The sequence below is a fragment of the Pleurodeles waltl genome, chromosome 3_1 (assembly GCF_031143425.1).
Source record: "Pleurodeles waltl isolate 20211129_DDA chromosome 3_1, aPleWal1.hap1.20221129, whole genome shotgun sequence".
Taxonomy (NCBI): Eukaryota; Metazoa; Chordata; class Amphibia; order Caudata; family Salamandridae; genus Pleurodeles; species Pleurodeles waltl.
The window spans coordinates 862,421,721-862,427,720 of NC_090440.1; positions in this window are offsets into that span (position 1 = coordinate 862,421,721).

A 6,000-nucleotide genomic window follows, 5' to 3' on the forward strand; every position below is an offset into this window, starting at 1 on the left:
CTACTGGGAGGGCGGTGATAGAATGGGGCATGGCGGAAGATGAAAAATAATGGGTGGGCCCAGTGGGGTCCGCCACCACCAGGGAGCTGCCATCGGAGGAGGTGTCGAAGTCACTGCCTCCAGTGGTAGTTGCCTCCCCTGTGGTACTCCCCTCGCCCTACAACCCACTGGTCCCCTTGGAGTCAGTGGACTCTGCCTCCTGGGTTCTGTGCAGCATCCCCACTCTCTGGTGCCTCAGCTCCCTTGCCAGATAATGCTAAAGCACACAAGGACACAAGAGCACAGGGTGGGGCAAAAGAAGAAATAAGTATGTCAATTACAGGAAAAATATACATATTGGGACACATACACTCCCACCCATCTCAGGCATTAACCTTCAGCAGACACAATATATGATATGAATGTGCCCCTGACTGGTAGGCATGATTCCACAGTACACCACATTACCATCCTGGCCCTCTTCTATGCTACATTTTGGAATGGGAAACAATGAGAAACGATGCCAAGACAACAAATCTGCTAATCCATGAGGCTAACTTAAAACCAATAGCCCAAACAGGGGACCCCTCACAGGCCTACATTCCCAGCCATATCCACCTAAGGACACTACCCCACGGACATAGAGGGGGGCAGGACTGCAGGGACACACCTGTCTATGGGCCTGGTACTACAATGCATGCACCCCATAGCACCTACCTCCACTCATCATAGTAGCAACACAACAGTTTTGGTACTCACCCCCTTGTGGCTGCTGTGCTGCCTTCAAGCGCCCATCCAAATCTGGATAGGCTACCACCAGAATGTGGGCCATTAGGGGGGTCAGGGTCCGACGGGCACCCCTCCTTCGTTGGGAGGCCGTCCCCAGCTGGGCCTCTCTGATCTTCCGGGCCCAGCGCCTCAGGTCCACCCACCACTTCCTGCAGTGAGTGCTCCACCGGTTGTAGACCCCCAGGGTCTGCACTTCCTTAGCGATGGCTTGCCACAATCCTTTCTTCTGATGGGCGCTGACCTGCATGGGACACACAGAGTAAAGAAACAGATGTCAGTGTGGGTGCCCCATGCCATGCCAGTTCAACCTGACATAGCCCATGGAGACATACATATAGCCAATAGCCAAGCCAAAAACTGCCACACACACTATGGGTAAGCATTCACACAGCCAACAAAACGCCTACAAGCATCCGCCACATAAACCCACATTCAAGGAGGACAAATAGAAACTCACCTGGGCTTCTAGTCGCCCATACAGCGTTGCATACAGGGGTAGGATCCCATTCATCAACTTCTCCTGCTCCTCCGTGTTGAAGTCGGGGCCCGTTCCCCTGTAGTACGTGCCATCTCAAGGACCAAATTCAGGACACAGCAGCACACGCACTGGAGTTCTTCCCTACTCGCGGTGCAGGAGTCAAGTGGCAAGGGCATGGCAAAATGGCAGTGTATACCGCTGCGGTGTGCACTGTCACCGCCGGCAGTGATCATGATTGGCCCTGCTTCCCCATTGACAACGATGTTATTCAATGATCAGGTGCACGGCGGCGACCACCACCTACCGCCATGACGACTAACGCCAGCGGAATGAGGTCACTTCCTACACTACACTACCTGTACGGCAGGGGGCTGCCATTTTGCATCCACCACGCCTTCATATTCTGGCCGGGGTCCTAGTCCATGGCTCCATTCCCTCTCCCCTTTGTCGAGTACTGTTCTGATTACTGATCCTCCTCATAGAATAATGGTGGGAAGTGTGCCTACACTGTGATGCAATAAAACATACACACCTCACCACACATTACCCTGACAGGATTACCACGTTCTTTGTGTCTGTGTGAGGGACAATTGTGTCGCATGTACAACATGACTAGTGGACCCTTGTTATGGAAGTGTATGTCCCAACTCAATGTTTCTCTCTCTTCCTCCCCAATAGGTACAGACCCATGTGGCAAAGGAGGGCCCCATTTGTTTACAGACCCCTGGTAGATCTGTCCACCATGGAGGAACGTCACATCATCATCAATTACTGCCTGAATCAAGCCACAATCCTGGAACTATGTGCACAAATAGAGTTTGTTCTGATGCCAGCTAATAGGAATCCCCATGCAATAACTACAACTGTTCAGGTATTATTTGTGCTACATGTTTTTGGCCAAAGTGACAGTGGGCAAGGCAGCTGGTGTATCTCAGCCAGTGTTCAGCCATATCCTGTCTAATTTTTTGAATTCATTCGTGCAACAGCTGCAAAGTTATGACAGTTTCCCCAAAGGGCTGATCTCACTACCATCAAATCAGGATTCTATGCTTTTGCAAATATCCCCATGTGATAGGTGCCATTGATGGTACCCACATAGCCCTCATACCCCCAAGAGTAAATGAACAGGTGTTCAGAAATCGTAAAAACTTTCACTCCATGAATGCCCAATTGGTGTGTTCTGCTGATCAGTCCATTTCTCATGTCAGTGCAAGGTACCCAGGATCAGTCCATGATTCCTTTGTCCTGAGATACAGCAGTGTGCCACACATGATGGGACAACTACAGGGGGACAGAGCTTGACTCATAGATGAGTGTGTATGACACTGCATTAGTTACATACCTGCCAGGCAGGCTGTATGCAAGTAGAAAGTGTGTGTTTTAACCTTCTTTCACCCACTTTTCCAGGGGATTCTGGCTACCCAACATGCAATGGCTCCTGACACCTGTGAGAAATCCCAGGACAGATGCAGAAATCCATTATAATGAGGCACATGGTCGCACTAGAAGGGTGATTGAGCGGACCATAGGACTCCTGAAGGCAATATTTTGTTCCCTGCATCTCTCTGGAGGATCTCTGTGCTATTTCCCTGATAAGGTGTGTCAGATAGTGGTGGCCTGCTGCATACTGCACAACCTGGCTGTGAGGAAAGCTAACCCACTTCTAGAAGAGGAGGATGCTGTCCAACCACCCCTGCCACCTCAGAGGATGGATGAGAGTGATGGAGAAGACGAGGGGGAAGACATCAACTCCAGAACCCAGCTAATCTGGCTATAGTTCCAGTGACTCTCAGGTACATTTTCTATTATGCAAATGGGTTTACTGCATTGTTTCAGGGTGACTTATGTACTAAATCCTGTGGTGTCCCTTACCAGTGATGTGTCAACTTTATGAATGAAGAAACAGATGTTTGTTACAGCAATGGAATATACAGTGTGACGTACTTCAAACACTACAGTCTGTTAGACCCCCCTCCTGCAATGAAAGCGGCATTATGATGGAAACTGGCTAATACATACACATTAACATTTGATTGTTTATATTAAATAAGGACAGATATTTTGTGTGTATAAGTGTATTTATTTGATGAGAAAACATACATGAGTAATGGGACAGTAGAAGGGAGTTGGCACATGGTGAACAATATACTCAGGTACATTTCTACAGCTGTTGGTAGCACAGTGGCATAGTCCATGGTGCCTTTGGAAGATGGTGAAATGGCAGTGGTATGTCAACAAGATAGCTCAGTGGCACACAAGAGAGACAGTTCAGGGCAGAGTCACTTCCTGGTGGTGGGCTTGGTCTTGGCTGGTGTTTCACTGCGATGTCTGGGTCTGAGGCGTTTGCGAGGGGGAACCTGGGCTGCAGGGGAAGGGGTGCTGGTGTCCTGTGAGTTCTCTGGCATTGCCACCAGTCCACTAGCTGCTGCAGATGTAGATGGCAGGGCAGAGTCCTGGCTAGTGGAAGGGTCTTGCAGGTGGGCGGAGGATTCAGGCTGTATGTTGGTCTGGCGCTGCAGTACCCGTGCCATGGAGGCCATGGTAGTATTGAGCTGTTTCCATTGCTCCATGGCCTCATAGTGGTGTGCTACCTGCAGTGTCTGCTTCTCCTCCAACATGGCCAGGATCTGGCCCATCCTGTCCTGGGAATGGTGGTATGCTCTCAGGACTTCAGCAATGATCTCCTGGGCAGCAGCATCCCTCCTTGGGTCACCCCCCCTGGGCCACTGATCCTAGCCCCCTGTGCCTGTGTCCCGTGCACAGGTCTGGTAATCCCACTTGCACTGGGCCCTTCATCATCCTGCGTGGTGGTGGGTGGAGACTCGGGCCTCTGTACATGTGGGCAGACAGTCCATGGGTTGGAGACACTGGTGTGGGGGTGTTGGGCCAGAGCTGATGGTGGTGGCTGAGTGGTAGGGGTGTCAGTGGTGTCCTGGGTGGGGCTTCTGGAGGGTGACTGTCCAGGACTGTGGGATGGCCTAGGGATTTTCTCTGTGTCCAGACATCCCTCTGCATTCTCCTGAGTGGGGCCTTCATCTTCAGGTGGAGGACTGCCACTCCTTGACGTCTCCATCCGGGTGGCATGGGTGGTCATGCCTGTATGTGAGAGAATAGAGATGTGGGTGTCCTGCACTTTCTTGTCCCATGCAGCACTGCTCACCAGTAATTGGTGGTTACATTCCCATGTAGTAGCATGCAGGGTCTCTTCATGTTCTTTTTGATGCATTTAGTGAGGAGGTGCATTCTAGGTGTTGTAGTGCTCCTGACATTACATGCATGGGTTGGTGACTGTGCACATGGGGCTGGATGGTGATTTGTATGGGGGGTTGTGGGCATACAGGAAACATGGATATGAGTGTCTGGGTGTTGTGTGCTGTGTAGGGGATGGGGGCCATGGTGGTAGTGAGAGGGATGGGGTGATACATGCATTACAGGTGTGGTGACTGTTAGGGTATTGTAGTTGACTTACCTGAGTCCAGTCCTCCAGGGAGTCCAGTGAGGCCCTCTGGGTGCAGGATAGCCAAGACCCTCTCCTCCCAGTCAGCGTATTCGGGGGGAAGAGGTGGGGGACCACCGCCCATCTTCTGTACCGCGATGTTGTGTTGTGATGCCATGGAACGCACCTTCCCTCGCAAGTCGTTCCATCTTTTCCTGATGTCATCCCTTGTGCGTGGATGGTTTCCCACAGCATTGACCTTGTTAACTATCCTCTGCCATAGTTCCATCTTCTTGGCCAAGGGCGTCTGCTGCACCTGTGCCCCAAATAGCTGTGCCTCGACCCTGAGTGTTTCGTCCACCATGGTCCTTAGCTCCCTGACCGTGAAGCGGGGGTGCTCAGGGGGTTCCATGGTGTGTGTTGTGGGTGTTGTGTTGTAGGTGAGTTCATGACGGTGCTGTTGTGTGGTTTGTGATGGTGGGTGTGCAGTGTTTGAGTTTTTTTGTGGTGGTTTTGTGTGTGTGACTTGTGTGATGGTTAGTTCAGTGTATGCGTGTTGAGGTGTCAATATCTGTTGTGCTATCGGCGTTGCAAAGGATTGTGGGGCATGGATGTGTGTGTTTTAAAGTGGTGTGGATGTGTGTCAGGTGTGTGCTTTCTAATATGCAATGTGTGCATTTGTTGTAGGCGGTTTCCATTGCTGACTGCGGCGGTCGGTACCACCAATGGTTGTTCGACATTCACTGACCGCTGTGATGATTTGTGCATCATTATTTGGTGGGCGGGGGATTTGTATGTATGGCGTTTTGATATGTACTGCGTTTCCGGCGTCGTTGGCCCTGGCGGTGGGTGGAGGTTGTCAATTGTTTGGCAGTCTGTCTTTTTGCCATCATTATACGGTGGTGTGCAAGCTACCGCCACTGGCGGTCTTTTGTTGGCGGTCGGCGGTGTTTGCCCCCGAGTTCATAATGAGGACCATAGTCTTTAGTTTGGAAGAACATTGGCTGCAATTTATTAACATGGATTTTTAGCAAGAAGGCCCCCACATTATTCTTTGTTAGGCTCACAAATCATTTGAGCCTGTCCTAAATCACTTAGACATTTATGAGCCACACAGGCCATAAATCATTTGTTGGTAGGTCTAACATAAATCATTCCGACATTTATAAATGTAGCAAGACCATAAATCTCCTAGCCATAAATCAAACGGTTTGGGTTTGAGTACATTAAGGTGGTCATTACAATCCTGGTGGACGGTGTTAAAGGTGCGGTAAAACCGCAAACAGGCCGGCGGACAAAAAAAGGGAATCATGACCCT